Here is a 9,226-nt window from a genome sequence, read left to right on the forward strand (position 1 = left end):
CTCAAGTTGTTTCACTGCCAGAAATAAAATAAAAGCAGCAGCAGCTTCACCTCCCTCAGCCTGAGCTTCACTCTACCAAACATCGTTCTGATGTGTTTGATTTAGCATGTTGTGTTTCAGGCTCTGGAGAACAGCTTGTTATCTGCCAACCCGTTCTCACTCCCAAAGCGTAACATTTTACGCTAGGTGACAAATCGTCACCATATTACGTTTTCGGCTACCCACCACGTTCCTAAATGACGACCTCGGAAAAAGAGGAAATATGAGAACCGTCTGGACTGAACCTACACATGTTCGCTCTTTTTCTTCAAATCGCTTAGAAACACGCTATTTAACATCATTAAAGTCCTGGTTAAGGTCAGGAATAAGGTTATGGTCAGGGCTAGGGATAAGGTTAGGTTTAGGGCTGGAATACAGGGCTGGAACGTCTATTACCGCGGGAGCGTCATTGCACTGGATTCCAGCCATAACCCACCGCGTACCATAAGAACGCCGAAGGTCTCCTTTCGCGTTCCTCAGGAACGCCGCGGGACGTGACAAAACGTCGACATGTTACGCCTCGGGAGTGAGAACGCTCTGTATCTGCAGCTTCTTCCTTTTAAAGGGCCAATCTGCTCATAGAGGATGGTTCCTTATTGTGCCGGTCCATTAAACCAAGCTCTGGAACCGGCTCTGGTCCGGTCACTTTACACAGCTGCTCAGCAAAAAGCAGTGAAACCCCTCGGTGGTGCCCAGAGTCAGCATCAGGCCATAAACCAAAGCTGTCAATGAAACCAGTTGTGCTCACTTCAGCCAGATGTGCTCCTTTATATTTAGTCCATTGTGTTTGCTCGTCCACCCCGTGCAAATGAAGCCCTGCTTCCTGCTTCCTCCATCCATGGATCCAGACCTGCACCTGTAGGCCCAGGAGGGATGGTGGGTGCAGGTCAGGATCCATGGATGGATGGATCATGGTTTAAAGGATCTGGTGACTTTGTTGAAGCTTCTGATGATCCTCATGGTTCTGATGGTCCTGATGGTTCTGATGATCCTGATGGTTCTGATGATCCCGATGGTCCTGATGGTTCTGATAGTCCTGATTGTTCTGATGGTCCTGATGGTCCTGATGGTTCTGATGGCCCTGATTGTTCTGATGATCCGGATGATCCTGATGGTTCTGATGGTTCTGATGATCCTGATGGTTCTGATTGTTCTGATGGTCCTGATGGTTCTGATGGTTCTGATGGTCCTGATGGTTCTGATGATCCCGATGGTCCTGATTGTTCTGATGATCCTGATGGTTCTGATTGTTCTGATGGTCCTGATGGTTCTGATGGTCCTGATAGTTCTGATGGTTCTGATGATCCTGATGGTTTTGATGGTCCTGATGGTCCTGATGATCCTGATGGTTCTGATGGTCCTGATGGTTCTGATGGTTCTGATGATCCTGATGGTTTTGATGGTTCTGATGGTCCTGATGGTTCTGATGGTCCTGATGATCCTGATGGTTCTGATGATCCTGATGATTTTGATGGTTCTGATTGTTCTGATGGTCCTGATGGTCCTGATGGTTCTGATTGTTCTGATGGTCCTGATAGTTCTGATGGTTCTGATGATCCTGATGGTTCTGATTGTTCTGATGGTCCTGATGGTTCTGATGATCCTGATGGTTTTGATGGTTCTGATGATCCTGATGGTTCTGATGATCCTGATAGTTCTGATGGTCCTGATGGTTCTGATGGTTCTGATGATCTTGATGATCCTGATGGTTCTGATGGTCCTGATGGTCCTGATTGTTCTGATGGTCCTGATAGTTCTGATGATCCTGATGGTCCTGATGGTTCTGATGATCCTGATGGTCCTGATGGTTCTGATGATCCTGATGGTTTTGATGGTTCTGATGGTCCTGATAGTTCTGATGATCCTGATGGTCCTGATGGTTCTGATGATCCTGATGGTTCTGATGGTTCTGATGGTCCTGATGGTCCTGATTGTTCTGATGGTCCTGATGGTTCTGATGATCCTGATGATCCTGATGGTTCTGATGGTTCTGATTGTTCTGATGGTCCTGATGGTTCTGATGATCCTGATGGTTCTGATGGTCCTGATGGTCCTGATGGTTCTGATGGTTTTGATGGTTCTGATGGTCCTGATAGTTCTGATGATCCTGATGATCCTGATGGTTCTGATGGTCCTGATGGTCCTGATAGTTCTGATGATCCTGATGATCCTGATGGTTCTGATGGTTCTGATTGTTCTGATGGTCCTGATGGTTCTGATGGTTCTGATGATCCTGATGATCCTGATGGTTCTGATGGTTTTGATGGTTCTGATGATCCTGATGATCCTGATGGTTCTGATGGTTTTGATGGTTCTGATGGTCCTGATAGTTCTGATGATCCTGATGATCCTGATGGTTCTGATGGTTTTGATGGTTCTGATGGTCCTGATGGTTCTGATGATCCTGATGATCCTGATGGTTCTGATGGTTTTGATGGTTCTGATGGTCCTGATAGTTCTGATGATCCTGATGATCCTGATGGTTCTGATGGTCCTGATGGTCCTGATAGTTCTGATGATCCTGATGATCCTGATTGTTCTGATGGTTCTGATGGTTCTGATGGTTCTGATGGTCCTGATGATCCTGATGGTTTAATTAGACTGACAAACTGCGGCGCACAGATCTGCGGCGGTTTGACGCAGATCCACACGAGCTGTTGTTACAGACACGAGAAGACTCCAGGTGAGATTCAGGCGACTGCTGTTGCCCATAGAGAGGATCGAGCACACAACCTGGAGGCGAGCGAGACGCTAACAGATGCTGATTATGGATTTAATGAGCTCAAAACATTTCTAACTGCTGTTTGTATGCAGACAAATATTTCCAGTATGAAAAGGAAGCGCCGCTCAGCTCATGCAGGATTTACAGGAGGAAATCGATATGAGCTGGTTTCAAAGGTGAAGCAGATTACTGTGAACAAAAGAAGCAATTATACTGTTCTTAATGAGCCAAATATTGAGAACTGTGGAAATGCTGATAAGGACGCTGCGTTTATGCTCCTCTGCTTATTTCTTTCATCAGTTTGATCTGTTTTTGAACATTTAGCAGGAACAAGGATGAAAAAGTGAAATCCTTGTGCTGACGTGCTGGAGCCTCCACATCTGTGTAGCCTGCATGTCCACTTAAACTTGCTTTTTTAAAAACCTGTGACATCCGTCAACTAGAAGTTTGAAGACTAAAGTCAGGCTGACTGCTGCTTTACTCCAAAGCTTGTCGAACAAAACTTTGACCTGGAAGCTTTAAAGAGACGTTTGTTTGGGTGCGTTCGCACGTCACACCGCAGAGTCCGGAACAGGAGTTACTGCCATACGGTCACAGAACGGCCACGAGGAGAGTTACTGCAGAACGTCACGATGTCACGGTGAAGCTGACCTTAAATGTCATCATGATGTCATTGCTTCCTGTGAGACCTTTCTGTGACGTTTTGTCATGACTAACGTTTGACATGCCAAAAACCTGCTCAGTAAGGTCATGATGACCTTTAACCTTTAGTCTCTGGGACGTCCGCTGGTTTAGCTCCCGACGTTCACATCAGGAGAAAAACACGGAGCACGTTGGAAGCTCTTTGTCTTCCTGTGAGCCTAAAGACTGATCTGATTTCAGCTGGAAGATGAAGATGCTCTCTGCGGTGGAGCGGAAGGATGAGTGCTGGGAGCTGCAGTCGCTCGCTGCTCCCGACTGAGCCCGAAACCTGAGAGAGAGGGCAGGTCACAGGTTTGATCCCAGGTGTCAGTCTGCAGCGCGGCCACACAGCGAGTTGGAGAGGATCATGGGACATGTTCCACAGGTGACGCTCGCCGTTACAACCGACAAGTGAGTGATATTACAGAGCAGCCATAAAAGCACATGGTGCAATCAGGCCTCCGTAAACGGGATCGTTACCATCGGGCGGTGTGTGCGTGACTCATGCATGAGCAGTCACACCAAGTCTGCACGCTCACTTCACGTGCATGCCTCGTTTTGGCTGCTTCACTTTGCACATCGTATACCTGAAGAACGAGCACGTAGCTTAAACGCCAGAAATGTGCGGACAGCTCTCGTAACGCACGTCTTTAATAATCCAATAACACGCACTGCCTGTAAGTCCTTCGTCAGAGGTCTTCCTCCCGTGTGTCTGCCCACATGTGGCCCGCTGTGCGTCTGTGGGGAAGGTGACCGCGTGTCCGACAGCTGTTTTCCCTCCAGCAGGTTCGCACTTCAACGTCCACACGTGCTGCTCGTCACCCCGAGAAGCTCATTGGTTGGTTGGGTGGTGTGGATCGTCTTCCTGCAGAGGCGCGGTGTCTGTGTGTGAGCTGCTTCATCACCTCCGCCTCATTCTTGGCCTGTTAGTACAGTAACCTCACAGAAGCCATGTTATTTGTCACATGATGTCATTAAAAAGTTGCGTAGTGTGAAATTATCTCTAAGCTGTCAACATGTTTATTTCCGCTGGAGCCTCTGCTGGACGCCAGAGGAACTGCAGCGTGTGGCTGTGCCTTTACTGAGTGCAGGTAATCTGCGATGTAAACTACTCTAGGATGAAGTGAGTGTGACAGGAAGCTGACGGTAGTGATGGCGAGTGTTTGTAACGCTCACCTGCACAGAGACGCTTTAAGGTCATCGGGATTTCACTTCAGGCTGAACGTGCTGAAGCTCAGAGCCTGATGAGGGGGAGAGATGTGCAAACATTCACGGTCCGGACTCAAACTCCACCACATCCAGTTAGAGCATCCTCCCCTCCGCCCCTCCCCCCTCCCCTCCCCGCCATCCTCCATCTGCTACTGGCTCTCTCGCTCGCTCTCTCTGAAAGATTAAGGCGCTATAAGCTTAATGGACCCTGACGTTACAGGAGAGAGAGAGGGGAGGGCTGCTGGTGTGTGAGAGCTGAGTGAGATGCTCAGTAACCGTCGGCAACGCAACAATGCCACACGACCACTGGTGAGTCTGGCAGTCCCTCCATCTGCATGTGTGTGTGTGTGTTGCCTTGTTTTTGCTGTTTTCATTTACAATGTGATCATGTGACTCCGTAGTCTCAGCTCTGAGGTGTTCAGGTGTTCACTGAAGTGTTGGTCCAGTTTACGTTTACACGTGTAAATTACTGATGACAGATACTCCTCGCTCAACGATCAAACTCTGGAGTTTTCTGTGAGGACGGTTTGCAGAAACGCAAAGAACGGCGGCGCCGATTGGACGCTTTCAGCCAGGAAACTGAACATCTGTGCAGCTGCACGCTGACAGCTGCAAGACAAACAACAACGAGGAAGATTTTCTCAAGTCTCGACTTAGTGAAGAAAACCTCCTCATACTCACTCAGCACCAATTATAGCTCACACACACACACACACACACACACACACACACACACACACACACACACACACACACACACACACACACACACTGGGAAATGTGAGCTGCAGAGAAATGTGTGTGTGTGTTACACACCAGACCGTCTGTCTACAAACAGGAGCCAGCAGTGCTGCTCGTGTCCTACTGTCGTTTCTGTTTGTGATGCTGTTGTTGTTGTTTGTCTCTGTGCCGTCTCCGTGGCGACTCAGTTTCATCCGTGTGAAAGACAAAGGCGCAGAGCGCCGTGGCTGCAGGGGAGGAGAGCGCACGTTTCTAAAAAGTCAGTCTTATTGTTTCGTGAATTGCCTGCAGCTCTGAGCGAAGCGTGGCGAGTTACACAGCGGCAGAGTACGGCCTCATCGGCGCCCCCTGCATGCAGTAGTGTTCACTGCAGACACAAAGGGAGGAGCCATCGTTTCAAAGTGCATGACGTTTAATACGTTCATATCTCGTGCTGACAGCGACGGTATATTATGTCGTCTGGAACAGGAAGTTGATGCGAGCTGCTGACTCTGTTTCAGCCTGGTGAGGGCGTATTCGCTCCCTGATGGGTCGTATGACTCACAAAAACTAACAGAGGCTGCCTCAGGGTCACCCATCTACACCACAGCTGCTGTGAGCGTACGCTGTCATGTGCTTTGAGCAACTAGCCCTGTTTGAGTAAACTAGCAAAGTGCCGCAGCATTTTTTTAGCTTAGCCTTCTGTTTGTGTTTGTTCTGCTTCCTGTTTTATTTTGGGAATTGCTCTTCCTGTTGCTGTTTTTCCTTTTTTGGATTTTCAGCTCCACCTTTATCGTTTCCACCTGTGCTCCACTCCCACCTGTGTCTCTTGATCACTCCATCCTCACACCCACAGAAAATGTGCCATTTTGGGACAAAGTTTCTCCATGAACGCTAAAGCCCACGGCGAGGTGCTTCCAACTGAGCTTACACAAAGAAGCAGATAAAAATCATTTATTTCAAATAACACAGTCAGCACCCCTGCTGTGTTTTGCGGGAAACCCCGTTTCTCGCACGCTCCTGCGTTTCTGACTGATCAGTCGAGTCTCATTCCCGAAAGCTGCTCGGACACATTTAAGCGTTTTGGTGTCATACGCGGCAGGTCTGTGGTTCTTCAGCTGTCAGCGAGCCACACGTCGACCGAGTCTCTGGGTCAGAGCAGACGTTTGTGCTGCTCCTGGCAGGTTCTCCAAAGTGGAACTGATCCTGGGTGGGAAGCAGGACACGAAGGGGATCAGTGGGTGTGGACCAATCAAAGGCCTCGGAGACCAAACTGGTTGTAATGATCACAAGGACGTGAAAGGTGTGATCCGAGCTGAAGCTGCTGTTCTAACACAAAGAAACAGGAGTGAAAGCGTGGATATTCACACAGTCATGACCACGAAGCCGCCGCCGCCATCCTCACTGTTTTATTTTTAATGAAGCTGGAATGTTTCACTTCGTTTCATTTTAAAGGTTCAAACTGGGATGGGCCCTCCTGTTGGAGAAACTCGAGGGTTGAATTTAAATTTTAATGAAGAGCTTTGATGTTCGTCTGAAACCCAGCGAGCCTCCTGGCTGTGGGAAACGTGACAAAATCCATTTTTCATGACTGCAGAGAATCACCTGTACAGGTGGATGTGTCACACTATGCCCCCGGTTTATGAGCAGTAACTGGTGCGCAGCTCGCCGTGACGCGGCCGTGAGGACGAGCTCTGTTCACATGCAGACCCTGATGTCACATTTAACACGTGCACTGTGTTCACAGCTGGTCCTGTTGGCTGCAGTTCCCCCAGGGGGCGCTCTCAGGGAGTCCTGAATGGGCAGCATGCTGACATGGATCAACTCTTCTGTCCTTCAGCTTCTCCAAATTCGTAGACTCCTCCGAATGCAGCCGACAAATGCGTCCTCCTTTTCCCCGAATTTGAAGGATGGGTCGGGTGTGTCCTTCGTGGCCCACCATATCCCAGAATTCATAGCGCGGCCCAGCCAAACTCCAGTTTCCAACAATGGCGGCCGCTACTAAGTTTTTAATATTACTCTTATTACCTTTTCTGGGTCACAAAATAAACTTTTAACATATTTTCAGGCGAGAAAGTAGTTGTGTAAACATCAAATATCTGCTCGGTTTATCAAGATATCGCATATTTGCTAAAGTGCTTCGACGTTTTCGGAGGTGTCTGCTACCCACCAGCTCGACAGCTAGCCGGGAGCTCGAGGGTTACTGAAGCCGCAGAGAACGGCACAACTCCCGGCACATCATTTTCAGATCACCGCGGACTTTTAAGTCACTTAGACAACCTAAAAATGTTATTGTTGGGCTTTTTTCAGTGTTTTATTTGTTCGTGAGTAAATCGGTTTGGCTGAGATTAAAGTTATTAGATTAGATAAACCGCCTTCGCGGTCTACGTGGGCCGGGTCCTCAGGAATTTGGACACCCTACTGTCTCGAGGATAAACAGAAGAAAAACATTTAGCCAAAAATAGAGCCCCCTTTATTCTGTTTTTAAAAGTTTCCAGTATTTGAATAAACCCACGCGCCCAGAGTGAGGGGCCTGTGGCGGCCATCTTTGACTGACAGAAAACTCAACACTGGAACCATTGAACATTTAAAGAGCCGAGCCTTCGAGGGGAACTGTTTTAGTGCCGGACTCGGCCTGCGCTCCTCCAGAAAACGTGCCGCAGGCGTCAGAGTGTCAGGAGCCTGCTGTTTGAGTCTGGGGGCCTGGTGCATTGTGGGAATGGCTCAGAGGGACGTGTTGACATCAGTGTGTGTGTGTTGGATGAAGGTGATGTTATTGGCTGTGACGTTCAGTCATCAGCGCAGATAACGAGCCAGCTGAGAGTCGAGTTAAACTGGTTTTATTTTAAAAGTGAAGCTCGGGGGTCTTTAACACACGCACACTCTCGTGCCGTCTCGCTGCAGCGCTGTGGACGTCGTGTACCTCACACACCTTCTCTGACCTTTTCTCTCTCTGCAGGCTTCATGTTCTCGGTTCTCGTTGACCTTTGTTTTCCTTCCTGGTCGCTCTGAGCGCTCCCCGAGGAGCCAGATTTGGGTCGGTGTTGTAGACGAGCAGCAGAAGATGCAAACAGAAATGTGAGGCTGACCTAATTACAGTGAAACAAAGAAAGAGGAGTACATCTAACTGGTGTTTGGAGCAGGAGGAAGAGGAGGCGGTGTTAATCACGTGTTGGAGCGCCTCAGGTTTTACTGCTGCACAGGTCCATCAGCCTTCTGAATGACCGTGAAACACCAAGTGTACCTAAAATAGTGGCGTGGACAGACGGGGAGATGCATTTCCTCCTCTGATGACTGTGTTTGAGCTGAAGCTGTAGATGGAGGATCGTAAAAGGTGCAGCAGCGTTTCTTTTACAAACACAAACTATGCAGCGTGCGTGTTTCCGGCTTTTACTTTGAAATGACTCGACAGGAATTCTGGGACATATGGCCCGGCCTACTGCGCCTCTGATTGGACAGTGTTTAGAGCGTTTGGAGAGACTCGGAGCGCCGGAGAGCCGGCGTTACTGAGCTACGTCCCTGTCACCATGGGAACGAAAGCCCTTGGTGACTGCTCAATGGCAGTGATTGACAATCATAATTCATTAGCCAATTAGCATAGCATATATAATCCTCATTTTTAACATATTATGAGTAAACTACAATTAGAAACGAGCGGCTGCGATGACAAACAGAGCAGCAAAGTGTGTACAGAGGTCAGAGGTCAGCGTCTCCACAAACTCCACAAACCACAAACAGGACCACAAGCCTCTGCAGCCACAGCTGTCTGAGCTATACCTGAGCCGGCGAGAGCAGCGAACTCCCGGCACATCGTTTTCAAAGCCCCGCGGTCTTTCACTACTCAGGTTAACATGA

The 9,226-nt window shown here is 48.7% G+C and overlaps 1 protein-coding gene across 1 annotated transcript in view; it reads left to right on the plus strand.

Annotated features, from left to right (window-relative positions):
- LOC146661351 (rap1 GTPase-activating protein 2-like) overlaps positions 1-9,226 on the plus strand; it is a 39,483-nt gene that overhangs the window by 8,215 nt on the left and 22,042 nt on the right. The window lies entirely within an intron of this gene.

Source organism: Rhamphochromis longiceps, linkage group LG10, assembly GCF_057381845.1.
Source record: "Rhamphochromis longiceps isolate RC_006_pf linkage group LG10, R_longiceps_female_GT1.1, whole genome shotgun sequence".
NCBI lineage: Eukaryota > Metazoa > Chordata > Actinopteri > Cichliformes > Cichlidae > Rhamphochromis > Rhamphochromis longiceps.